A 27,477-nucleotide genomic window follows, 5' to 3' on the forward strand; every position below is an offset into this window, starting at 1 on the left:
TTTTGTAAAAATGAACGCCCAATAAGGGACTCGAACCCTTGACCCTCAGATTAAAAGTCTGATGCTCTACCGACTGAGCTAACCGGGCTCTGCTCAAGTCAACTAAAATTAACATGATTGTCGCCCTCTTTCTGACAGCTAACCGGGCTCTGCTCAAGGCGACTAAAATTAACATCATTGTCGCCCTCCTTTTGACAGCTAACCGGGCTCGGTTCAAGGCGTCAAAAATTAAAACGCATGTCGCCCTCTGCCTGAGAGCTGAGTCAAATCCGGTCAAGTTTGTATAACCAGCCCACTGAGTTACATATCAAGTCCAAGGACTACATTATTGTGAAGCCACGTATATATGTGGGTCCGTTTTTACACCCCCGGTATAGGGGTGTGTATAGGATTCGGTCGATGTGTTTGTTTGTTTGTTTGTGTTCGCATATAGATCTCAAGAATGAACGGACCGATCGTCACCAAACTTGTTGAACAGGTTCTATACATTCCTGAGACGGTCCTTACAAAGTTACAAAAATTGGGACCAGTCAAACACACGGTTAGGGAGTTATTGGTGGATTAAGATTCTACAAGGACTTATAGAGAGACATATTAATGGTCAAAGGGAAATAACCTTCTCAGTTGGTGGCAGTGAGAATGGTTATTTCCCTTTGACCAACGGGGGTGTTTTTCCTACCTCGGAGGAATTTCTTGTTAAAAGTGGTTTATTATACCTGCACGGCTCCTTTGAAAGAAAAGAAGAAAGATCCAATCAGCAAGCAAACCAACACACACACACACACACACACACACACACACACACACACACACACACACACACACACACACACACACACACACACATCCACACACACACACACACACACACACACACACACACAAACACACACACACACACAAACAAAGCAAACTAAGAAATACAAACAAAGCAAACAAGTCGCGTAAGGCGAAAATACAATATTTAGTCAAGTAGCTGCCATTTTTCAGCAAGACCGTATACTCGTAGCATCGTCAGTCCACCGCTCATGGGAAAGGCAGTGAAATTGACAAGAAGAGCGGGGTAGTAGTTGCGCTAAGAAGGATAGCACGCTTTTCTGTACCTCTCTTTGTTTTAACTTTCTGAGCGTGTTTTTAATCCAAACATATCATATCTATATGTTTTTGGAATCAGGAACCGACAAGGAATAAGATGAAAGTGTTTTTAAATTGATTTGGACAATTTAATTTTGATAATAATTTTTATATATTTAATTTTCAGAGCTTGTTTTTAATCCGAATATAACATATTTATATGTTTTTGGAATCAGCAAATGATGGAGAATAAGATAAACGTAAATTTGGATCGTTTTATAAATTTTTATTTTTTTTTTACAATTTTCAGATTTTTAATGACCAAAGTCATTAATTAATTTTTAAGCCACCAAGCTGAAATGCAATACCGAACCCCGGGCTTCGTCGAAGATTACTTGACCAAAATTTCAACCAATTTGGTTGAAAAATGAGGGCGTGACAGTGCCGCCTCAACTTTCACGAAAAGCCGGATATGACGTCATCAAAGACATTTATCAAAAAAATGAAAAAAACGTATGGGGATTTCATACCCAGAAACTCTCATGTCAAATTTCATAAAGATCGGTCCAGTAGTTTAGTCTGAATCGCTCTACACACACACACACACGCACACACACACACACATACACCACGACCCTCGTTTCGATTCCCCCTCGAAGTTAAAATATTTAGTCAAAACTTGACTAAATATAAAAAGAGAGACAGAAGGACAACGACTGAGAGAGAGAGAGAGAGAGAGAGAGAGAGAGAGAGAGAGAGAGAGAGAGAGAGAGAGAGAGAGAGAGAGAGAGAGAGAGAGAGAGAGAGAGAGATAAAATCAAATATCAAATAAATTCAATTCAAATCAAATTCTATTTTACGAGGGTTGTGGCATAAGCTACTGTGTGTGTGTGTGTGTGTGTGTGTGTGTGTGTGTGTGTGTGTGTGTGTGTGTGTGTGTGTGTGTGTGTGTGAGTGTGTGTGTGTGTGTGTGTGTGTGTGGATGTGTACAAAGCAAGCAAGAGAGAGAGAGAGAGAGAGAGAGAGAGAGAGAGAGAGAGAGAGAGAGAGAGAGAGAGAGAGAGAAACAGAGAGAGCTTTTCGCCTTCTCTCTGACGGCTGTGTCAAATCTGGCCAAGTTTGTATAATCAGCTCTACGAGTTATATCAAGTCGCTTAGTGTGATCACGTGTGTGTGGGTCCATCTTATAAAGTGGTTTGGTGCCTTCTTACACGTTCCATGCACGGTTAGTTTGATTGATAGACAAAAAAGAAATTGCAAATATATTCAAAAAACAAAAACAACTAACAACATATTGTTAAATTATAAATAATTGTAAAAATAAGCGCCCAATAAGGGACTCGAACCCTTGACCCTCAGATTAAAAGTCTGATGCTCTACCGACTGAGCTAACCGGGCTTTGTTTAAGTTTATTGAAATAAAAAATCTTGTCGCCCTCTGTCTGACAGCTGCTAACCGGATTTTGGCTCAAGGCGACTAAAATTAAAACGCTGGTCACCCAATGTCTTAAAGATAGAAGGATGCAAATATATACGTACAACAAAAAACACGTATTTTCAAATTATGAAAGATGTAAAAATGAGCGCCCAATAAGGGACTTGAACCCTTGACCCTCAGATTAAAAGTCTGATGCTCTACCGACTGAGCTAACCGGGCTCTGCTCAAGAGGATTACGCTTGTCGCCCTTTCGAGGGCATTTCTTCTTCTTCTGCGTTCGATGTTGATGGCCGTGCTAAATCCTCAGACCAGTGGCTGCTTCGAGGGCATTAATATTGAAACCTTTGCCGGGCAAAACGACATCTGCATCGGCTTCAGCCTCCTTTTTATATTTAGTCAAGTTTTGACTAAATATTTTAACATCGAGGGGGAATCGAAACGAGGGTCGTGGTGTATGTGCGTATGTGTGTGCGTGCGTGTGTGTGTGTGTGTGTGTAGAGCGATTCAGACTAAACTACTGGACCGATCTTTATGAAATTTGACATGAGAGTTCCTGGGTATGAAATCCCCGAACGTTTTTTTCATTTTTTTGATAAATGTCTTTGATGACGTCATATCCGGCTTTTCGTGAAAGTTGAGGCGGCACTGTCACGCCCTCAGTTTTCAACCAAATTGGTTGAAATTTTGGTCAAGTACTCTTCAACGAAGCCCGGGGTTCGGTATTGCATTTCAGCTTGGTGGCTTAAAAATTAATTAATGACTTTCGTCATTAAAAATCTGAAAATTGTAAAAAAAAATAAAAATTTATAAAACGATCCAAATTTACGTTTATCTTATTCTCCATCATTTGCTGATTCCAAAAACATATAAATATGTTATATTTGGATTAAAAACAAGCTCTGAAAATTAAATATATAAAAATTATTATCAAATGTTTTTTTTCGAAATCAATTTAAAAACACTTTCATCTTATTCCTTGTCGGTTCCTGATTCCAAAAATATATAGATATGATATGTTTGGATTAAAAACACGCTCAGAAAGTTAAAACAAAGAGAGGTACAGAAAAGCGTGCTATTCTTCTCGGCGCAACGAATACCCCGCTCTTCTTGTCAATTCCACGTGCACTGCCTTTGCCACGGGCGGTGGAGTGACGATGCTACGAGTATACGGTCTTGCTGCGTTGCGTTGCGTTCAGTTTCATTCTGTGAGTTCGACAGCTACTTGACTAAATATTGTATTTTCGCCTTACGCGACTTGTTATATTTAGTCAAGTTTTGACTAAATATTTTAACATCGAGGGGGAATCGAAACGAGGGTCGTGGTGTATGTGCGTGCGTGCGTGTGTGTGTGTGTGTGTGTGTGTGTGTAGAGCGATTCAGACTAAACTACTGGACCGATCTTTATGAAATTTGACATGAGAGTTCCTGGGTATGAAATCCCCGAACGTTTTTTTCTTTTTTTTGATAAATGTCTTTGGTGACGTCATATCCGGCTTTTCGTGAAAGTTGAGGCGGCACTGTCACGCCCTCATTTTTCAACCAAATTGGTTCAAATTTTGGTCAAGTAATCTTCGACGAAGCCCGGGGTTCGGTATTGCATTTCAGCTTGGTGGCATAAAAATTAATTAATGACTTTGGTCATTAAAAATCTGAAAATTGTAAAAAAAAATAAAAATTTATAAAACGATCCAAATTTACGTTTATCTTATTCTCCATCATTTGCTGATTCCAAAAACATATAAATATGTTATATTCGGATTAAAAACAAGCTCTGAAAATTAAATATATAAAAATTATTATCAAAATTAAATTGTCGGAATCAATTTAAAAACACTTTCATCTTATTCCTTGTCGGTTCCTGATTCCAAAAACATATAGATATGATATGTTTGGATTAAAAACACGCTCAGAAAGTTAAAACAAAGAGAGGTACAGAAAAGCGTGCTATCCTTCTTAGCGCAACTACTACCCCGCTCTTCTTGTCAATTTCACTGCCTTTGCCATGAGCGGTGGCCTGACGATGCTACGAGTAAAATGGCATTGCGTTTCATTCTGTGAGTTCGACCATAGATATCCCTTGACAGGATCGCCAACTCTGCGCGCGCGCCAACGCTGGCTCTGTTTCGAACTCCCGTCTGCGGCTGCGAGAGGTTTTGACAGTAACTTTACTTCCGGTGCAGTCTTTCAACACATGGAGAAGAAGGAGAATTTCGAAGGGGAGGTGGAGTTTGTGGCTGAGGTATGTGAAAAGCAAACAAAGCAATACAAAAAGATCATTGCTGATGATTGAAATGAGTCATGTGAATCAACAATAAAGATTGATTGTGGACGGCACGTCATTATTTTTGTTTTTAACACTTGAAACGCGAGAGCATCTGACACACTGGTAAATCCGAAGCTGTGCACTCAAGCTGATCAGCAGATCGTTTTTCTGCAGAATTCTCGCTCACATCGGCCACTATTTTAGCTCAGCGAACCGACAAATTTGCAACAGAACAATTTCTGAATGTTAGAAATTCGGCTGTAGATTTATAGATACCCTTTCTATTCCATGGTTGTTGTTTTTTCAGGGGGAAAGTACCGACATCTCAATCGCTGAAAAGATGACAGCATCACCACAAAAGAAACTCCAAGAATTGCCAAAAGTAAGTAAAAATATTGACAGATCTATGTAAAAGACTATGAAAATTTAGAACTGGAACAACAGATATTCAAGAAATAACCGATAAGTGATATATTATAACTGAACCATTGATTGATTTGAATGTACATCATGCATGGAAGTTAAAAATGGTGCAGGAACTGAAGTCAGATCAACACATCAAAAAGATCAGTGCAATAAATTTGTTTTCTTTCCCATCCAGCATAATTCTGTTTTGATATATGCTTGATGTCTTCTGTTGTTTTTAAATTCATTGTCACTTCTAAATTGCATGCTTTATTGCAGAACGCTTGTGCATGATCTATCAAGAATGACAACTGCCTTTCACCGGAGCTCAGAGGGCTTGTCGACCAATTCAGTAATTGAAAAGTAAGTTTTTGAGTAAGGCGATATAAAAAAAATCAGCTTGCAAAGTCCCAGTACCTGAAAGATCACTTTCATTCATAGTTTTCGAGCAAAAATACTGCTTCGTTGCACAGAGAGGCTACTGTTTACAAATATTTTAGGTACATGCCTGCCACTACAATATTTCATGTGTTTTTTAGGATCATTGATAGCACATGTCATAGTTGAAAGACATGATAAGGATTCATGAGAGTGGTTTGTCAACACGTTCTATAACGACAAATGGAATACAATATTTAATATGTTCACATCCATTCATGTAAAGTGTAGTTTTGGGTTGTTGTCGTGTGTTGTTGGTTTTGATTGTGTGCATGCATCTACATCTTCAGTTTCACTCTTGGGTTGATTTCTGCTATATTTGTGTGTTGTTTTATTTATAATATTTTATTTTCTGTGTTTTAGGTGCAGATCTGGAAGAGAAACTTCTGCTTCTTCATGACTGCCTAGTTCCCTGAGGCAAGGTTGGGAATGCTGCCAAGGAGAAGGCGTGGGCCAGGTACTACTCTGCTTTTTCAACCCAGCATTCAGGCATTACTGAGTTGACAGTATCCCCTGCAGTTTCAGCCTGGATTGCCTTGAACATGTTTATACTGTTGGTGTCTTAAAGGCCTATGAAGAAAAACTAGGGAACCAGTAAGTGCATTAGAAATCAAAGAGGATGAAGAGGACAATGCAAAGTATGTTGGAGGATGTGTTGCCAAAAAGCTAAAACAGAGAGTTTGGTGTCTCCAAAAGAGTGCGTACAGAGATGAGAAATTGCAGTGTTTGGAAGCCCTGACTTGCGCACCTGAATCCTACAGTGAAAAGAGTGAAAACACCCCTGACATGACAAGCATGCTGAACAAGGGCAAACTGACCTTTGTCAAGCCCAATGTATTGCAGATGTGTCTGTCCATGCAACACAAAGCAGAAATCTTAAACAGAATGAGGCAAAGCGTTGATGATATCAAATAACCAAAGGGAAGTAATTGCTCTTTATTCATACGACATGACCGTGTAATAGAGTAAGCGAGAGTTGTACAAAACCTTTTCTCCTGGCACCTGAGATAATAACAAGCATTGAAATATACAAGCGACTTTCATCCTCTCGTGCCAGGAGAAAAGGTTCCGTACAACTCTCGCTTAATCTATTACACATGTCGTATGCATAAAGAGCGATTACTTCCCTTTGGTGATTTGATGTCCATGGAACATATTTTCTGGGAAACCTGTGCATCAACACACAGGCAAAAGCAGATGACTTTATTGAACCATGCAGGAACAGTGATGCTGTTCCGGTGTGTTTTTATGACACTTTGTATTCATTTGATCTTTCACAAGCTGTTCAAGAAGACACTTTGCAAAATGTTCTGTTTTTTTTTTAAATAAGACTCCACCACAAACTGAAGACAATGATGGACAAAATGAAATGTACATGGAAAGAAAAGACTGAGGAAAAAGCTGAAAACATGCAATGTTGGACAAAATGAAATGCACATGGAAAGAAAGGAGTTTGAGGAAAAAGCTGAAAACATACAATGTTGAGAACAATCAGGAAGGATCTCTGTAGTGTGTTGTGTATGATCTTTCTTCATGCAGTACAAACTATCCCATCTGATCAAGTGCATGTACATTGAATTTGAACTTCTTCATTGTTGTCTTAGGTGTCGATTTTTTGTGTTAAAATCTGCTGTCGTTAAAATGTACTTCTCTTCCTATTTGGTTCAGTATTGTATCACATGGCTTGTTCAGTGCCTGTTCTGTATTTTCATGAGTCCATGTAAATTTAAGTCTGCAACATGAAAAATTTAAACATATTCATTTTGCTATGGTTCAAACCTAATTCCTTTATGTACTTGTTCAAAATATAATTTTGACAGCGATATATTTTGCAAACAGTTTTCATTTCAAAATCAATTGTCAGCCACTTGATAAATGTCTTGCATCGATGCGTCTGATTGTTTTTATGTTAACCACTATGTACACTGGAATTTGCTTTGCTTTCCTAATAGAACATGTTCAGTCGCATACCAGCAACACTTTGTTATAACCTTGAATGGTTGAAAACAACGTTAAACACCAAAGAAAGAAAGAAAGCAACACTTTGTTAACGTTTGAATGGAATTGGAAGTTGTATGAACTCAAATAGAGCATATGTATCTTTGGTCACAGTGACACACACCATACAGTGACAATTAATGCAGGGCCGGACTAGGGCTACGGGGGGGGGGGGGGGGGGGGGGGGTTATGCAACCCCCCCTCCCCAACCTAAACATGTACCTCACTTATTTAAAAAAAATGTATTATTGTTTATTTTATGCCGTTTCATGCAAGGAGCGACCATTTTCCTATCTCAGAATATGACCTACCCTTCCCCTGACCCCCACAAGGGGCAGAGGAACATCCCCCTGGACCACCCCCCTCCTCTTTGCTTAGTCCGGCCCTGTAATGTACCAACATTCACTATCTCACTCAGTCTCAATTCGCACAATTTGACACAAGAAAGATTCCTATTCATACACATGCATATATTTAATCAATGAAGTAGATACATTCTCAAACAAAGTTTCAACATGTTGCACCCAAATTAAAGCATAAATTCTTGTGACATTTAATTTAATTAATTAATTAACGGGAATTAATCAATGCTTTAATTTGGGAGTTTGAAATTTGTCGCAATAATTTCTTGGTCAAGTTTATTTACATTCTCTGCTAAAGAGCTTTACAGTCAAATCCAATTTTCCACACCTAACCTATAAAACACAACATTCCAAATGGAAAAAAAAAAATCATTCTCTTGGCTCAGAATTGGTGTTGATTAATTGTAACACAAAGCGATTTACTGAAAATGTTACTTGTCACTCACTTCAACACTGTCGCCAAGCCAGTCTAAACTGCAGCACGCTGCTTCAGGAGGGACTTTTTCCTTTACACTTTAAATCCAAACACCATCGGCTGCGTAGAAAAATCACTGAAAATGCTGACTCAAAGTCAAACCTTAACCAAGCTGGCCTCCAGGCTCCAGCACAACAACCTTAACCACCTGGTTCCCCTCGTTCTTCGCGAGGCACCATGACTCGGGAAGCTGCTGTACATCACGACACAGTTCTTCAAAGTTGTAGATTTTGCAACAACCTCTGGCAATTCTGGTGCGGGACGGAATGTCTGAAAAAAAGCAGAACAATAAACCCTTAGTAAAACTAAATTTCTAGAGAAATAAGTCTAACTGTCCATACAAATAGCTGGATGATAGCTATTAATGGCAGTTGATAGACGTTTGAAGTTGAACGATTTGGTGGAGAATAGGTCGACAAGCTCTCTGAGCTCCGGTGAAAGGCAGTTGAAAGGCAGAAAGAACAAGCGTTCTGCAATAAAGCATGCAATTTAGAAGTGACAATGAATTTAAAAACAACAGAAGACATCAAGCATATAGACTATATCAAAACAGAATTATGCAAGAGGGGAGAGAAAACAAATATATTGCACTGATCTTTTTGATGTGTTGATCTGACTTCAGTTCCTGCACCATTTTTAACTTCCATGCATCATAGACCTATCAATGGTTCAGTTATAATATATCACTTATCGGTTATTTCTTGAATATCTGTTGTTCCAGTTCTAAATTTTCATAGTCTTTTACATAGATCTGTCAATATTTTTACTTACTTTTGGCAATTCTTGGAGTTTCTTTTGTGGTGATGCTGTCATCTTTTCAGCGATTGAGATGTCGGTACTTTCCCCCTGAAAAAACAACAACCATGGAATAGAAAGGGTATCTATAAATCTACAGCCGAATTTCTAACATTCAGAAATTGTTCTGTTGCAAATTTGTCGGTTCGCTGAGCTAAAATAGTGGCCAATGTGAGCGAGAATTCTGCAGAAAAACGATCTGCTGATCAGCTTGAGTGCACAGCTTCGGATTTACCAGTGTGTCAGATGCTCTCGCGTTTCAAGTGTTAAAAACAAAAATAATGACGTGCCGTCCACAATCAATCTTTATTGTTGATTCACATGACTCATTTCAATCATCAGCAATGATCTTTTTGTATTGCTTTGTTTGCTTTTCACATACCTCAGCCACAAACTCCACCTCCCCTTCGAAATTCTCCTTCTTCTCCATGTGTTGAAAGACTGCACCGGAAGTAAAGTTACTGTCAAAATCGTCTTTTCCGCTTTCCGCTACTTGGTGAGCGCGCGCAACGAGTTGGCGATCCTGTCAATACACATCTATGGTTCGACAGCTACTTGACTAAATATTGTATTTTCGCCTTACGCGACTTGTTATATTTAGTCAAGTTTTGACTAAATATTTTAACATCGAGGGGGAATCGAAACGAGGGTCGTGGTGTATGTGCGTGCGTGTGTGTGTGTGTGTGTGTAGAGCGATTCAGACTAAACTACTGGACCGATCTTTATGAAATTTGACATGAGAGTTCCTGGGTATGAAATCCCCGAACGTTTTTTTCTTTTGTTTGATAAATGTCTTTGATGACGTCATATCCGGCTTTTCGTGAAAGTTGAGGCGGCACTGTCACGCCCTCATTTTTCAACCAAATTGGTTGAAATGTTGGTCAAGTAATCTTCGACGAAGCCCGGGGTTCGGTATTGCATTTCAGCTTGGTGGCTTAAAAATTAATTAATGACTTTCGTCATTAAAATTCGGAAAATTGTAAAAAAAAATAAAAATTTATAAAACGATCCAAATTTACGTTTATCTTATTTTCCATCATTTGCTGATTCCAAAAACATATAAATATGTTATATTCGGATTAAAAACAAGCTCTGAAAATTAAATATATAAAAATTATTATCAAAATTAAATTGTCCAAATCAATTTAAAAACACTTTCATCTTATTCCTTGTCGGTTCCTGATTCCAAAAACATATAGATATGATATGTTTGGATTAAAAACACGCTCAGAAAGTTAAAACAAAGAGAGGTACAGAAAAGCGTGCTATCCTTCTTAGCGCAACTACTACCCCGCTCTTCTTGTCAATTTCACTGCCTTTGCCATGAGCGGTGGACTGACGATGCTACAAGAATACGGTCTTGCTGAAAAATGGCAGCTACTTGACTAAATATTGTATTTTCGCCTTACGCGACTTGTTATTTTTAGTCAAGTTTTGACTAAATATTTTAACGTAGAGGGGGGAATCGAGACGAGGGTCGTGGTGTATGTGTGTGTGTGTGTGTGTGTGTGTGTCTGTCTGTCTGTCTGTCTGTGTGTGTGTGTGTGTGTAGAGCGATTCAGACTAAACTACTGGACCGATCTTTATGAAATTTGACATGAGAGTTCCTGGGTATGCAATCCCCATACGTCTTTTTCATTTTTTTGATAAATGTCTTTGATGACGTCATATCCGGCTTTTCGTGAAAGTTGAGGCGGCACTGTCACGCTCTCATTTTTCAACCAAATTGGTTGAAATTTTGGTCAAGTAATCTTCGACGAAGGCGGGGGTTTGGTATTGCATTTCAGCTTGATGGCTTAAAAACTAATGAGTGAGTTTGGTCATTAAAAATCTGAAAATTGTAAAAAAAATATGTTTTTTATAAAACGATCCAAATTTACTTACATCTTATTCTTTATCATTTTCTGATTCCAAAAATATATAAATATGTTATATTTTGATTAAAAACAAGCTCTGAAAATTAAAAATATAAAAATTATGATCAAAATTAAATTGTCCAAATCAATTTAAAAACACCTTCATCTTATTCCTTGTCGGTTCCTGATTCCAAAAACATATAGATATGATATGTTTGGATTAAAAACACGCTCAGAAAGTTAAAACGAAGAGAGGTACAGAAAAGCGTGCTATCCTTCTCAGCGCAAGTATTACCCCGCTCTTCTTGTCAATTTCACTGCCTTTGCCGTGCGCGGTGGACTGACGATGCTACGAGTATACGGTCTTGCTGCGTTGCATTGCGTTCAGTTTCATTCTGTGAGTTCGACAGCTACTTGACTAAATGTTGTATTTTCGCCTTACGCGACTTGTTGATGTTGTTCCTGAGTTAAACTGGCATTGGTGCTGGCACCAAACTAAGCTAACGACTACAGTCGGAAAACAGTATTATAGGGTACGCACGATAACGGGTATTTAGTGCGTCCCGGGACCCGCTCTTTCTAGGTTTAGTGCATCCCGGGACCCCTCCGCAAATTTCTAGTACGTGTTTTCGACTTCTAGTGCGTACAGGACGTAGGGCCGCTATTTTTAATTGGGAGCCCTGGTTGAATTGACCTAGAGAACTTCAACCCCCCCCCCCCCCCCTCTTCCTTATTACAACCTTTTCCCCCGTCTTCAGTACAATGACAAGTACACTGCTTGCACAGAGGAAGATTCGGGTGACAAAACTTTACCAACGACACCAGGCAAGCCTCAACAGCCTAAACGCCCACTTGACAAAACAGCCCTGTGAGGGTGAGATGTTGGCGGAGATAGCGGTCCCCTGATCAAGGTACGGCTCATTTAGACCTATCAGTAATCAGTCAAACGAGACGAGGGGTGACAGCTCATCATCATTATCGACTCACATTATATGGTTTTCCACTATACCTGGTGTCAGGTTTCAACAGGGCGGACCCTTAGGGGGACGGTGTGTGCACATTATAGCCCCATTATAGGTTTGATAGCCATCGACTCATTTTCAGTATGAGGGGGGGACAATGATTTCCTTTTAGTAACCGTATATCTGTGTATACGGGTTGCATACGGTTTGAAGTAGAAGGAGGCGTATATATGTGAGTAATATGACCGGCTATAAAACCATTAATACGATACAGGCTATAAAACCAATAATACAATACAGGCGTTGTCATTAATTATTATTTGACTCATACCTAGTCCTTAAGAGGCGAAATATTTGGTCTGTAGGATATGAAGCATTCCCTATGGTTTAGGCGTCGTCTGCAGTATACTCAATCTATTTGTCGTTAAATTTTGTGATAGTTTTGTCTACAGTACTTTTTGTCATCGCACTTAGTTATGTATCCAGTACAGTGTGTCACAGTTGCACGGTTCAAAGTTGATCATACATGTTCGTGACTGGACAGTTATCTTAATTTTTAGCAGGATATGTTCTCTGCATTCAAGATTAACCATGCACTGATCATAGGACTGTTTCACAGTTTCGATCAGCGTTTATATAGTCAGAAGGTTAAATCTTGACTTCGGCTTATTCTAGGCCCCGTATAGTGACTTAATGCCACTTACTTTGTATTTGTTGTTTGTTTCTTTGCTTGCTCGTTTGTTTGTTTGTTCGTATGGAGGTGTCTTAATTGCTGCGGCTAGGTCACGAGTCGAAAGCCACGCAAAACGAAACGCAGATTCCTTTAACAAATTTATATAAAATGTATCATCGTCGAAATCAGTGCTCTTCTTCAAGTTCGCCTAACTGTTCATGCAGGGACTCTATTATAGTAGTTTCTCGTTTCAGTGCATAAACCACTTGCTGTTCCATAGGCTTTAGGAGCTGACAACCGAGATAGACAAAACAACAACAAAACGGCTCAACCTTGGCCAACACCGTGCTTCCCCGACTTTGTTATAATGATCCGGGAGCAATCCCCAGCGTCAAATTAACGACCTGATTGGCAAAAAATAGAAACACCTTGGTCAACATGATTGTGCAGGTATTGCGTTGCTCCTTTTTTCTTTGCTGGAAAAAAAAGAAGAAAATTGAAAAAGGAAGCTTTGAGAGCCTTCAAAATGACACTCGTCACTTGACACTTTATGTTGCAGTTCCCTCTTGCATAAAAATATGTATCTTTTCACGTGAGTGATGGACGACTCTTTCTACGCACCTGCTATCGGTTTGTGTCAGGTTTCGCCAATCTATCATGTGGGATGTGACTGCTTCACAATGCAGCCAGCCCCACACAACATGTCGCTCCCTGCACTCTGTATCGACAGGAACGTCATCGCGAAAAGGGAGATTATGCTCACGCTTCTGTAATACGAGTTACTTCCCGTCACGAAAGCAAAGGATATATATATGAATAGAAGATGGTTTGTTCATACTGTCGCAGTTTTAGATTGCCAGATACGTCTTTTTCAAAAAAAAATTAATCTTTTATGGTCAACATTACAAAAACCAGAAAAATATTGCTGTGACAATTTATCTGTGGGTATCAAATATGAAAGGGAAGGAAGATCTGTTTCTCTCCCTAAAAGTCAAAGGCTCATTAAGGCTGGAACTTTCTGAGTAATAACTTTTCAGGGGTATCAAATGCTGAAAAGCAGTAAAGGTCCCGTTTCTCTTTATACCCAGAGCTAGATTAAAGAATGTCATAAGAATTAGAATAGTGCATGTTTTCAACATGTATCAAATCTCTCGGAGAATCTCTTTGAAAAGTCAGACATCTCATTAATAGACAAAGATATGAGACAAATAAATTCTGAAGTTGAAATAAAATCTTTGCAACAGGAAAAGGTTTCGTAAAGTGCAATATGAAGCTCATTTCAAAGGGTATAGCAGCTCCTTATATATATGATATGCACCAGCTGCAGTTCGTGTGACAATAAGAATTAGTTTCAGGATATGATGCCAGTTAATCTCTCTAAAATTTCAAGCAGCGGACCAGGTTAAGTTGAAGCATAACATCGCGGACTCTATGATTGTATGGTTTCAATTTCAGATGGTTACTCGGTTTTGATATCAGCCTTTTGCAATGTTTTCTGTGTCGGAGAATTAAAAAAAACTCTTTCTTCTTCTTTGTTTCACTCATATATATATGCACTTTCGATACATCGTTTTGCAAGGCAACGATTTTTAAGTTCTACTTTTTGGTTCGAACTTCCTTGTTTGGCTTATTATTTTATTGAAATTTGATATGCTGCAAACATGCTCCGAAAGTAGGTCTACAGGTCAAGTTATATATTTGGTTTTTTTCCACATTCTCCTGCATGTGGTTAAAAGCAATACGAAAACACCATCTGTCGCAATGCATGTTGTGCTTGTCTTATTTAGGACACGTTTGCAGTGTTGGTTTTGTAGATTTGACTGCGTTTGGGTCCAGATTGTGGCAATATTCTATCTTCGTTCTTAAATTCAAACTTTGCGTTACATATTTTCCCAAATCGTTTTGAAGAAATTATCCGGCTGTCCCATAATATATATCAATCCCGATTCGCACAGTCTTTTCAAGCATACTGTCATTCAGATTGTGAGACATGTCCAAAATAGCAGGGGTTTTTTCTGTTGCGTTTATGGTTTACAAGTTTTAAGAAGAAGCTTTGATATCGACTGTGTATTCCTACTTAAAGATACCGAGTTTGGTTTTTTTTTAACGTATTTATTTATGTTTACCTTTCTAAGTTAAAATCAGTTCTTTGTAATAGAGAAACCTAGGACGGTCAGTCAGATGTTTCCCGCTGAAATAGGTGCACAACACTTGGTCGAAAGTCACCTACACACACACACACACACAAAATGCGTCGAAACGTCCGATAAGTCGATGCGTCAATGCGTCTGTTGGTCGAATGACAAATTCGTCCATACGACACTTCCTCAAACAAAAACTCAGTGGTCAAACCGTCCTAGCAGACTTCAGGTATGCAATGCATATTAAACAGGTACTTAAACTTGGGCTAAAACCGTTAATACCTGCAAAACGAACCACAGACCAACATCTCAAGTGCGGTTCACGTGGTCGAGCTACAGCCAAATTTTACCAACTTTTGAGCGATTCTTTTATTGGAACTAAATTGGTTAAAAATGACTGCGCAACAGTCTATCTAATTTCAGGCCAGCAGTTGAAGATTTTTCTCACCTATAGTCATGAGACGTATAACAAAGCTAGCCAGTTGGTCCAGTCGCTTCTAAATCCGAACTAACTTTTGGAACAAAATTGTCGGGGCCGTTCACTGACATGGCCGACTTTTCGCCAAACTCAGTCACAGCACATTCTGACTTCGACTTTAATTCAAATCAACTATAAAGTTGGTAGGAAGTCAAGTTAGCTGTACACCTGCTATGTGATTGTGAACAGCAATTCAGACTGTCATCTGTGTAAATATCACCCAAACCCCACCCATCACAGCAAAATGCCTATACATCTCTCTCTCTCTCTCTCTCTCTCTCTCTCTCTCTCTCTCTCTCTCTCTCTCTCTCTCTCTCTCTCTCTCTCTCTCTCTCTCTCTCGCTCTCTCTCTTTTTTCTCTCCAGGGCCGGACTACCGGGGGGGTTATGGGGGTTGCGCAACCCCCCCCCCTAGCCTAAACATGTACCTTACTTATTTAATTTTTTTTTTATTATTGCTTATTTTATGCCGTTTCATGCAAGGAGCGACCATTTTCCTATCTCAGAATATGACCTACCCGTCAGCTTCAGGGGGCTTTGCCCCCTGACCCCCACAACGAGGGGGGGGGGTGGGTTCTAGGGTTTCCGGACCCCCCCCCCCCCCCCCCCAGCCAAAGAATAAAAATATTGAATGAGGTATGCATTTCTTTATTTTACATTGAGTTTCAATTTTTGGGGTATTAATCAGTGACAAAATCTGCTGCCTGAAACTGGTATTGATCATCCTCAGAATGCACCAGATTGCACCATTTTGCATCCTTTTTTTCAAAATTTTCCGGGGGCGCATGCCCCCGGACCCCCCTAGCAAGCTAGGCGCTTTGCGCCGTCAGCTCGGCGCTTCGCGCCTTCACACCCATATCTTCACAATATACTTTTGAAAAAAAACCAGTCATAAAATGAACTGATCCGCCCCTGCCGCCAGGGGGGACATCCCCCTGGGCCACCACTGGCAACCCCCCCCCCCCCTCCTCTTCGCCTAGTCCGGCCCTGCTCTGTCTCTCTCTCTCTCTCTCTCTCTCTCTCTCTCTCTCTCTCTCTCTCTCTATCCCACCCAAACCACCCTACAGGCTACTTGATACATTGACAGCAACGTCTGCCAGTGAGACCGCCAGATCTGTTTACCCGCAGTGCAGATCACTGGCCCACCTCAGTGATCAGGCCTGTGCGAGCATCCACCAAAAGACCCTGTCTTCCATCCGCGACTGAAGAAGACGACACTGGCCTTCTACCACAAAAAGATGAGCTCACGCTAGGAGCTGTCAACTCGCGAGAGGGGAGAACAAAAGGAAGACGAAACAGGCGAGATGTAAAACTGAATGGCGGCTCCATCCGGGTCGCGACGAGTCGGGGAGCGGCGGTGGGGTGTAAATTACGGATCGGGACAAAGCCGAGGAACAAAGCGCTTGTCGAGAGGAGGCAGGTACAAGTGACAGAGCCCCGTGTCAATTTCACGCCCTCCTGTCCCGAAGACTGACAGCTGTCAAGGGCGTGCGGGGCGCGCGCTGAAGGCGAAGGTCAAAGGGAGTTAACCCTTGCTCCGTCTGGGACCCGATGGAAATGCTACGATTTCTGATTGAGACGAGACAGGGGAGAGAACTGCGTGTGGCCGACAAGGGACTTGTGTTATAGAGGTTGATAGCCGTGATCATCACCATGCTGGGAAAATTCAGAATGTCTGAGGAGGATGCGTCGATCATGACATGTTTCAATCAGACGAGGATGGTCTGAGAAGAGTCAAGCTTCGACCTCTAACACTTTCGGGTCACAATCCCAACCCCTCTCCACCCCGTCATAGCCTGACAGCCAACCGCGAATGAGGATGCGTCGATCATGACATCTTTTAATCAAACGTGGTCTGAAAAAGTCAAGCCCCGACGATTGGCTCTCCCCCTTCCGACAGACTCTCCATAAAAACCAACCCTATTGAACCATCACTCGGGGGCCCGGGTAGCTCAGGTGGTAGAGCACTGGACTCGTGATCGAGAGGTCGCTGGTTCGAATCCGGGCCGGGACGGACACGGGTCAACTTTTTGTGCAGACCCAGAGACGGTATCCATCTCCCACCTCGTGTCACCACAATGGCACGTTAAAGATCTTGGTCATTTTTACCATAAGTGCAGATGGCTGATACCACCTAAACACGCAAACATCAAAAAGCCGTGAGGGCGTAAAACTCGAATCGTACAAACCAATTCATGTCCAATATAGGCAATTAAGACCTGACGGACAATAAGCCCCACGAAATGTACTTTTACCATCACTCTTCATAATATCACACCACCAACCATGCCCTTCTTTTCGGCTACACTAAGTCGACCTAATTGTATTTATAGTGGAAAGACATACAAGTCATCATGAGAGAAATGAATTTAAAACAAGTCGCGTAAGGCGAAAATACAATATTTAGTCAAGTAGCTGCCATTTTTCAGCAAGACCGTATACTCGTAGCATCGTCAGTCCACCGCTCATGGCAAAGGCAGTGAAATTGACAAGAAGAGCGGGGTAGTAGTTGCGCTAAGAAAGATAGCACGCTTTTCTGTACCTCTCTTTGTTTTAACTTTCTGAGCGTGTTTTTAATCCAAACATATCATATCTATATGTTTTTGGAATCAGGAACCGACAAGGAATAAGATGAATTGAATTGATTTGGACAATTTAATTTTGATAATAATTTTTATATATTTAATTTTCAGAGCTTGTTTTTAATCCGAATATAACATATTTATATGTTTTTGGAATCAGCAAATGATGGAGAATAAGATAAACGTAAATTTGGATCGTTTTATAAATTTTTATTTTTTTTACAATTTTCCGATTTTTAATGACCAAAGTCATTAATTAATTTTTAAGCCACCAAGCTGAAATGCAATACCGAACCCCGGGCTTCGTCGAAGATTACTTGACCAAAATTTGAACCAATTTGGTTGAAAAATGAGGGCGTGACAGTGCCGCCTCAACTTTCACGAAAAGCCGGATATGACGTCATCAAAGACATTTATCCAAAAAAAGAAAAAAACGTTCGGGGATTTCATACCCAGGAACTCTCATGTCAAATTTCATAAAGATCGGTCCAGTAGTTTAGTCTGAATCGCTCTACACACACACACACACACGCACGCACACACACACGCACGCACATACACCACGACCCTCGTTTCGATTCCCCCTCGATGTTAAAATATTTAGTCAAAACTTGACTAAATATAAAAAGACTTAGCTCAGTAGGCGCTGAATTCGACTTCTGGTGTGAAGATGGTCATAGCAGAAAGACTTGAAAGTGGGCTAGAGATACTGTAATCCAAAACACATTGCGATATGCCTCGCCAGCATCCTGCAAGCGAGTTTCGTCGACAATTTTGAGAAGTTCATTATCTTTATCATAAGTGTTTGTCTGTCTGTGTCTACTTAAAAAGCCACTGGGTCGATCGACGTATTGTGAATGTAACGTTTTGTTTTGTCATAAATTAAACGTTCGAATAACCTACCATTCTTGACAGAAAAACAATGGTAACTTTGTGTGAGAGCGAGAAATACCATTCTTGGGTGTGTGTGGTTTTTATTTTTAATAAAGGTACTGTAGTAATACTTACCGCAATGTGACCCGAAAATGTTAGATAGTAATTGTAACACTAAGTGATGGAACAACTAAGACACATTTACCTCCCTTAAAAGTTAATGTAATGCACATTGACACCCACACAGACGAGAGATTGGAGGAATTTTGCTTCTTTTTTGGGGGAAAAAACACTGACTTTTTTTTGCTGAAAATAATTATGGCAAACAGGACCTTACTCGAACAAAATATGGTTTAGTGTGTCAGATCAAAGAGCTTCCTGTACATAGATGAGACCAAAGGAGCATTTTAACAGCGTAATATCGACCCCAATGATCATATCCAAGAATGTACACCTGGAGTCAAGTTTGTTAGAAGGGTAAAAGGATCAGGTGCTTGACTAACATTACTCCTAGCAGGGGCGGAGCAGATAAGCCCGAGGGAAGGGTTACAACATGGGGTCCAGGGGTCGGTAGAGGTGGGGATCTGGGGGACAAAGCCCCCCTGAAGCAGAAGAATTTTAGCTATCTTATAAACAATTTGTGGCTTATCCGTGATTTTAAACATGATCAACTGGTGTCAGCAGCTACTCATTATTTCTTTTAAAGTTAGTATTAAATAATGGCAATTTATCTTTCATGATATCTGCTCCCGACATCATAAAGTATGGTTAGAAGAAAGACATGTCGCATAAGAGTGGCAGTTAAAACTGTACAAAAATGATACCGATTAAACAATTAACACTTCCCCTGGCTTTACAGACAGAAACAACAACAACATTCACAAACCTTTTTTTTTTTTTTTTTTTTAAACAGCAGAGGGGGGGGGGGGGGTTCGGAACCCCTGTAACCACCCCCCTAATCCGCCCCTGCCTAGCATGTAACCAAGTTATGTCCCAAATAGACACTAGTTCTGGGAACAGAAAAACCAAGTTAGCATAGCATAGCATAGCTAACATTAACTTAAAGCCGCAGTTTTGAAAGAATGTCTGCTATGTGCTACAGGGACTCGTTCCTCCAAGTCTGTTATCATTAGTTATCAACACCCAGCTTCCCTATGCCCACAGGCTAATTTACAGGCCGTCTCCAATTTCAGTCTGTTATCATTAGTTATCAACACCCAGCTTCCCTATGCCCACAGGCTAATTTACAGGCCGTCTCCAATTTCAGTCTGTTATCATTAGTTATCAACACCCAGCTTCCCTATGCCCACAGGCTAATTTACAGGCGGTCTCCAATTTCAGTCTGTTATCATTAGTTATCAACACCCAGCTTCCCTATGCCCACAGGCTAATTTACAGGCCGTCTCCAATTTCAGTCTGTTATCATTAGTTATCAACACCCAGCTTCCCTATGCCCACAGGCTAATTTACAGGCCTTCTCCAATTTCAGTCTGTTATCATTAGTTATCAACACCCAGCTTCCCTATGCCCACAGGCTAATTTACAGGCCGTCTCCAATTTCAGTCTGCGAGCGCTTGGCATGGGCCATATGGGGAGTCCCATATTGGTTGGGACGAGAAAGAATTTACCCGATGCTCCCCTGCATGTCGTAAGAGGCGACTAACGGATTCTGTTTCTCCTTTTACCCTTGTTAAGTGTTTTTTGTATAGAATATAGTCAATTTTTGTAAAGATTTTAGTCAAGCAGTATGTAAGAAATGTTAAGTCCTTTGTACTGGAAACTTGCATTCTCCCAGTAAGGTAATATATTGTACTACGTTGCAAGCCCCTGGAGCAAATTTTTTTTATTAGTGCTTTTGTGAACAAGAAACAATTGACAAGTGGCTCTATCCCATCTCCCCCCTTCCCCCGTCGCGATATAACCTTCGTGGTTGAAAACGACGTTAAACACCAAATAAAGAAAGGGCCATGGTTTTTGCGCGACGTGTTCAGTTTTCCTGATCAGCAATTCGCTTTTGATCGTCTGTGGTCCGTACTGTACAGAAGGATTAATTTTGATGCATTGTTGAAGTGTTTACAGTTTGTTTAATATCATAAGCAGTGCTAAAATGTTTGTAATGTAACTGTTTTGTCAGAGTGACATTTTTATTCGCGTTGCTTAGCACATTGCATCGGATCGACTGTTTTTGTTTTTCATCTTTTTACATTTAGTCAAGTTTTGACAAAATGTTTTAACATAGAGGGGGAAATCGAGACGAGGGTCGTGGTGTATGTGTGTTTGTGTGTGTGTGTGTATGTGTGTGTGTGTGTGTGTGTGTTTGTGTGTGTGTGTGTGTGTGTGTGTGTGTGTGTGTGTGTGTGTGTGTGTGTAGAGCGATTCAGAGTAAACTAAACGATGAAAAGCAAGAGTTTTTTTTTTTAATATTAATCAAACACGACCGTGAAGTGTTGAAAGACTTAATCAGTCGTACAGGCGTGAATTGTTCACCTTTTTTTTTTAACAACACTGTCTGTGTGATAGACTTAGGTCACTATGTATTTTTTTCTGTATCTGCAGGTGCCCAGCAGAAGTACTTTTTAGGCTTTATTAATTTTGTTCAGTTTGTGTTCAATAAATAAATAGATAATTATGTCGTTTTTCCTTTGGGTGTTTTGTTGTTGTTGTCTTTTGTTATCCCAGGTGCCGATGGTGAAGGTATTGTTTTCTTTGCATAGCTTAATGTAAAAACTGCACCCACATGGATTCAAAATAAGAAGCCACATTTACTTGTATATGTGTATATATGTGTAGCTTTTCAACGAAAATACCAAAGCCCGTCGGTCAACCGTGGTTCGTGTTGTCTCATGATCACAACTAAGCATTAACCTCATACACATTTTGGTGGCTTGGTAGCTTGGCAGGTGTGCTGGAAGTTGCATGTTGTGTTGGATCATCTCTACTTCGTCATTACCTTACCGAACAAAGACGCATACAAGGGAAGCAACTCAGCTCCCACATACGGACAACCTGCTAGTAAAGGGAGGTAAGGCCTCAAACCAAGAACACGCAGGCAACAACAATTACAGTCAACGCTGTGAGCGTGTATTGATCAGCTTCCTCTGCTGTGTCCGTGGGAGACCGAGACAGCTTCCTGCCCTGGCGTCTCTGTTTGCACACGCTCTCAGGAAGCTGTCTTCGAGTGTCATCCGCACACCCTGCACTGCGCATGACAGGAAGTGTCCTCTCCTCCTGGCGGCAGCAATCTCTCGATAGCGGTGGTGAGTGTTCGGGGACTTCCGGTCTGAATATTCTTGTCGGCCACGATTCCATTGAAGGCTGTCTTCGGGTTACGGCAAATATCCTGTTCTGTTGGTGAACCTGGCAGGTTTGAGTTTGATGGAGGAGGATGACGTTTTCCTTCGTTTTTGTCGTTAGCAGATGATGGTTTTTGTTCGTATGATTTGGGTCGAATGCATATAAACCAAGAATTGTGAACGTGTTTTTTTCTTTTTTTTCTTTTTTCTTACACACGTAGATTGAGCTGCTTGACACATCATTGTACACGCTTGCATTAGCATCAGCGCCAATGAACAATCACCACCACCCTCTACATACACCAACACGTGACCTACCCCCCCCTACCAACACTTCCTCACCATCACCATCACCGGCCTCCATCACTGTCGCTACCATCACCACCACCACAAAACTAAACACAAAACAACAAAATCTTTACGATTGTTACAACAGCTGCAGCAAAGCAAACATATGTAGCGTATGGTCTTTTGAATATGAAATTACGGATACATGAAACTGTAGCCAAGAAGGGAAAGACTGGTTTTGGATGATGAACTAGCCAACTGGTTAGAAATTGTTCAAGTGTCACATGCACTCGCGCTTGTCCAAACATATATCAAGATAACAAGAAAACGTACTCACCAGAAAAAAATGTCAACACGAACAATAACACAATGCGCCGGTTGCGACATGTATACAGTCTTCTTAGTTGCTTTGACGAAGACTACATGTCGAAACCAAAACATTGTGTTTTTGTTGGTTTAAACTGTTTTATTCAACGTTTGTGCATTATTTACAAAAAACGCATATTGAGTAAACAACAACAAGCATAATGCTTATGGTGGTGTTTACAGTTTTCTAGAAAATTACATATAAATGGCGGCTATTGTACAGTTTAAATGAAAAGCAAGCAAACATGAAAGGAAAATTGAATGAAAATTGTACATCAAAACAAAAATCCGTTTAAGAATACATATATAATATTTATGGTGTTAGCGAGTAAGAGATAGGGAGGGTGAGAGGGAGGGAGAGAGGGAGAGAGGGAGAGAGAGAGAGAGAGAGAGAGAGAGAGAGAGAGAGAGAGAGAGAGAGAGAGAGTGAGAGAGAGAGAGAGACTTTCTTCTTTCTTTATTTGGTGTTTAACGTCGTTTTCAACCACGAAGGTTATATCGCGACGAAGAGAGAGAGACGAGTAGACGTATCGATTTTGCTTTCACTTTACATGTTTATCTGTTCGAAACGGCCGGACTGTCCAATAAATTCCTGCACTGCACAAAACATTGTGTTATTGTTCGTGTTGCTGGTGGTTGGTTTTTTTTTCTGGTGAGTATACGCGTTTCTTATTATCTGCAGCCTCTTGTTCCATATATGTTTTAAACATATATCGTTCCGAAAAACAGTTTCACGCATTTGTAAGATCATATATTTTATTATGGTCGATCTTTTAAACTGACAACCGAAACTTTTCTAACATAATACTCCCTCTGGTTACGAATAACTAACAAAATTGCATATCTTCGCAAGACCATGCCTGTTGTCGATCTTAAAACAGCCTGGACGGGTATGATAGTCTTTATCGAGTGTCGTTTATCTTTACGATATTACAATAAGCGTCGGGATAATTGCAAATTGAATAAGCTACTCTCGGTCTGAAGCAGTATGTCAACCTTTTCCACCGGTAGCCTACTTGTCTAACGAATATATAAACTGTATTCATGCCTTTGCTTGTGTGTCTATTGGTCTAATGGCCCAACAAATCAGTCATGCACGCTATCTGAGGCAATTTAATTACCCACACTGACACCTGATACGAGCAAAACACACCTGAGAAAGTCTTTACAAACCCCAAATCCTGCGGCTCTTCGTCTTACAAAGCGATGTCATAAATTTGAGACGCGAGTTAAGCCTGGGAACCGTCGCCTGAGTGAACGGGTTTAGATAAGATAAAAGGGGTCCTTAACGTCCTCACAGGAAATTTTCCTTTTAGGGACATGAGTTGATGATACGCTAAAAAGCGGGTTTAGTGAAATGAAGGCGTCTCTTATATAGTCCTGAGTCGAGCGTTTGAAAATGCCTGAGCCTGAAGGCGGGTGTAACGTACACCTCTTGGTATCAGTCAGCCTTAGAGATGAGGACGACAGTTGGCCAGATGGCCTGAATAACGCGCTGCATTTTCTTGCATAGAACCAAGGCGCGTCTGCCGAGACGGTGCCTGAGCTAAACATTGGCGGGCACTGCTCACAGCCAGGCACACGGCACTGTAAACATTCCCCGTCCCTTCACCTCTCTTGCCACCATCCGCCCTACCCTTGGTCTCATGCCTGTATAGGTAGCTAGCTGTCTTCCCGCGTACATGAACCACCACAAATCCAACCAGTCAAATGTTCATGGGATAATAAACATACCAAAAATCAAACTGCTGTCTGTCCAAATTTTCCTGAACTAATTCTGCAGATTGATATAGATGTCAATTGTAACAATTATTAATTTAAAAAAAATGCCAATCGGTGCGAAAAAAATAACAACAAACAAACAAAAACACTGTTGACATTTAAATGTCATAGTCCTTCCGTAACGATTTGTTTATCATAGTTTTACGATGTGATCAGACTGTAATTTAACTTAAGAACACAAACCGTTCGGGGCACAGTTTATCGGTGGCATTTGAAACCTCATAAACACCGATGAGTCGACAAGTCTACAATTCCTGTTCAAATCAATGCTTATCTTTCACAGTTGATTGAAAATGTAAAAACGGCATGCATTTGGCATTGATATAATTATGCGCTGTACTGAAAAAAGCTTTACCGACTTGACCGTTGGAACACACCTTGAAAAAAACACTTTTTAGATGTGATTTTCTCATCTGATTTAATACTAAGAAAACACAACAATAAAAGCACGGCAAGAAATAATGCACTGCCTATTTGCTGTTTTAGAGTGCGATCTATTTTGAAATGTAATGTTTCTTTGGAAAGCGCGCGCACACACACACACACACACACACACACACACACACACACATATATATATATATATATATATATATGTATGCACACACATGCACGCACGCCCGCACGCACCGGCGCACGCACACACACACACACACACACACACGCACAGACACATACCCAATAAACATGCCAGAACTGGGCCACTGCTGGCGTTTTGATGGCAATGCCAGTTGCCAGAACTACTGCCATCAAAGGCCCACCTATGGCCCAATGCTGGCATATTACCCGTATGCACATTGGCAAATTGATGGGCCATCACTGGCAAGCCAGCACTTTGCCAGCAAAAACCCATCATTTATTTGCTGGCTTTTTGATGGCTTGCCATCATTTTTCCAGCAATTTGCCAGCAATTTGCCAGCAAAAACCCATCATTTATTTGATGGCTTTTTGATGGCTTGCCATCATTTTGCCATCATTTTGCCAGAATTTTGCCAGCAAAAACCCATCATTTATTTGATGGCTTTTTGATGGCTTGCCATCATTTTGCCATCATTTTGCCAGAATTTTGCCAGCAAAAACCCATCATTTATTTGATGGCTTATTGATGGCTTGCCATCAAAAACCCAGCATTTTGCCAGCATTTCGCCAGCATTTTGCCAGCATTTTGCAGGTTTTTAGTTCCATATAAAAAAAAACTTTTTTCCATATATTTTCCGTTAATGGCCCTTTACCTGCTGAAATTACCGGGCCACAACTGGCCCGGCAAAATGCCATATTTCTGTCTTTACCATTGCCAGCAAAATGCCAATAAGTTGCAGGAAATATACCAATACCACTGATTCGGATAGAATGACGGCTCTATTCATGTACTCGATCTGCACAGTCTTGTTAGCCCATAGATGGTTGTTAGAAGTCTATAAACATGCTTTGTTTTGTCATTTTTTACTGTGAATGTAATAACAATAACAAAACACAGCACATCAATGGACTTTTCAACCCATGCTGGCGGCAAGACGTGCGCAAATAAAGCAAAGGGCAATGCTGTCAAGCTGTACATTAGCAATATGCATATGCGTAATTATCAAATTCATCAGTAAAATGCAATTGAAATGCTAATCACATTTGTCGTGTAACTTATCTGGCAAGTAAAGGCAGTGGTTTTGACAGAATATCGTCATCAACGCAGTTATAGCGGGCACAACAACAATACAGTAATATATATTAAAAACAAAACAAATGTAAAGCTTCCAAACAGCAACGACTCATTACCGAAACATTACAGAAACGTACGCTTTGTTTTCAGTTGCTCACTGTTTTATTTTATTTGTACAGCGTTCTAAATTTCACACTCGAGACATGATGACCAAAGGCAGGAATGTTTCTTGTTCACTTCCCAGTAAACCTCCGTAGGATTGTCTTGATTCTGTCATTTCTCTGTTCGCATCCGCAACGTTGAGATAACGCTTCTTTTCTTTGTCCTGACGTCGTAGCCTACGGTAAGCCATTGAAACTCTCAAGTCCTCCTGCCGTTCACCTCTTGAAACATGAAAGCAAACGAGTTTTGTTGGTTTTAATTCATTATTCCATATCACACACACACACACACACACACACACACACACACACACACACACACACACACACACACACAACCAAACAACCAAACAAACGCAAGCATACACGCAGGCATGCAAGCAAACAGCACACGCACGCACGCACGCGCGCGCGCTCACACACACACACGCGCACACACACACGCGCGCACACACACACACACACACACACACACACACACATACACACACAGAGGCATTCTCACAGAGAGGACGACTTCTTGTAATCTATCATATTTTCTGAACTGACTAAAATGCCAAGCAGAAGTAAGGGGTCAACAGGAATATGTATTTTGATCTAACCTGCGAAGCTTACGTTGTCTCGGACAGCTCTCTTGCGTTTCTCTCAGGAACTGAGACCCAGGCGAGCTGCATCTTATCCAGTTGGGCAGTCAGACACTTGCACAAATCTTTGTCCTGGAGTGAATAGACACATACTCAATGTCAACATTCACAAGATGCAATTTGTTTGGTTACAAGTAAGCTTATGGTAATGCCTATGGTGCTTTTCTTTTGACAGAGACAAAACAAACTCAATCACACAAAGAAAGGAAAAAGGCACAGACACACACACACACACACACACACACACACACACACACACACACACACACACACACACACACACACAACCGCGCGCGCGGGCGCACACACACACACACACACACACACAACCGCGCGCGCGGGCGCACACACACACACACACACACACACACACACACGCGCGTGCGCGCGTAGATTCTTTCTTACAGAGAGGACGACTTCTTAAAGTCTATTATATTTTGCGAACTGACTCAAACGTCCAGCAGAAGAAAGTTGAAAA

At 40.7% G+C, this 27,477-nt stretch overlaps 1 long non-coding RNA gene and 4 other non-coding genes across 6 annotated transcripts; 2 read left to right on the plus strand and 3 right to left on the minus strand.

Annotated features, from left to right (window-relative positions):
- Positions 1-15: 15 nt before the first annotated feature.
- Positions 16-88, minus strand: Trnak-uuu (transfer RNA lysine (anticodon UUU)). Its single transcript has one exon. It is a non-coding gene; the product is annotated as a tRNA-Lys (tRNA).
- A 2,311-nt stretch (positions 89-2,399) lies between these two features.
- Trnak-uuu (transfer RNA lysine (anticodon UUU)) lies at positions 2,400-2,472 on the minus strand. The gene has a single exon. It is a non-coding gene; the product is annotated as a tRNA-Lys (tRNA).
- A 185-nt stretch (positions 2,473-2,657) lies between these two features.
- Trnak-uuu (transfer RNA lysine (anticodon UUU)) lies at positions 2,658-2,730 on the minus strand. Its single transcript has one exon. It is a non-coding gene; the product is annotated as a tRNA-Lys (tRNA).
- Positions 2,731-4,569: 1,839 nt separating this feature from the next.
- On the plus strand, positions 4,570-7,065 carry LOC138960227 (uncharacterized). Of its 2 annotated transcripts, XR_011453914.1 has the most exons (4): positions 4,570-4,750; positions 5,082-5,156; positions 5,459-5,542; positions 5,981-7,065. It is a non-coding gene; the product is annotated as an uncharacterized lncRNA (long non-coding RNA). The 2 variants fall into 2 exon arrangements; XR_011453913.1 differs by having other exon boundaries at positions 4,570-5,156.
- Positions 7,066-17,297: 10,232 nt separating this feature from the next.
- Positions 17,298-17,370, plus strand: Trnat-cgu (transfer RNA threonine (anticodon CGU)). The gene has a single exon. It is a non-coding gene; the product is annotated as a tRNA-Thr (tRNA).
- The last annotated feature ends 10,107 nt before the right edge of the window (positions 17,371-27,477 follow it).

The sequence above is a fragment of the Littorina saxatilis genome, linkage group LG2, assembly GCF_037325665.1.
Source record: "Littorina saxatilis isolate snail1 linkage group LG2, US_GU_Lsax_2.0, whole genome shotgun sequence".
NCBI classification, from domain to species: domain Eukaryota; kingdom Metazoa; phylum Mollusca; class Gastropoda; order Littorinimorpha; family Littorinidae; genus Littorina; species Littorina saxatilis.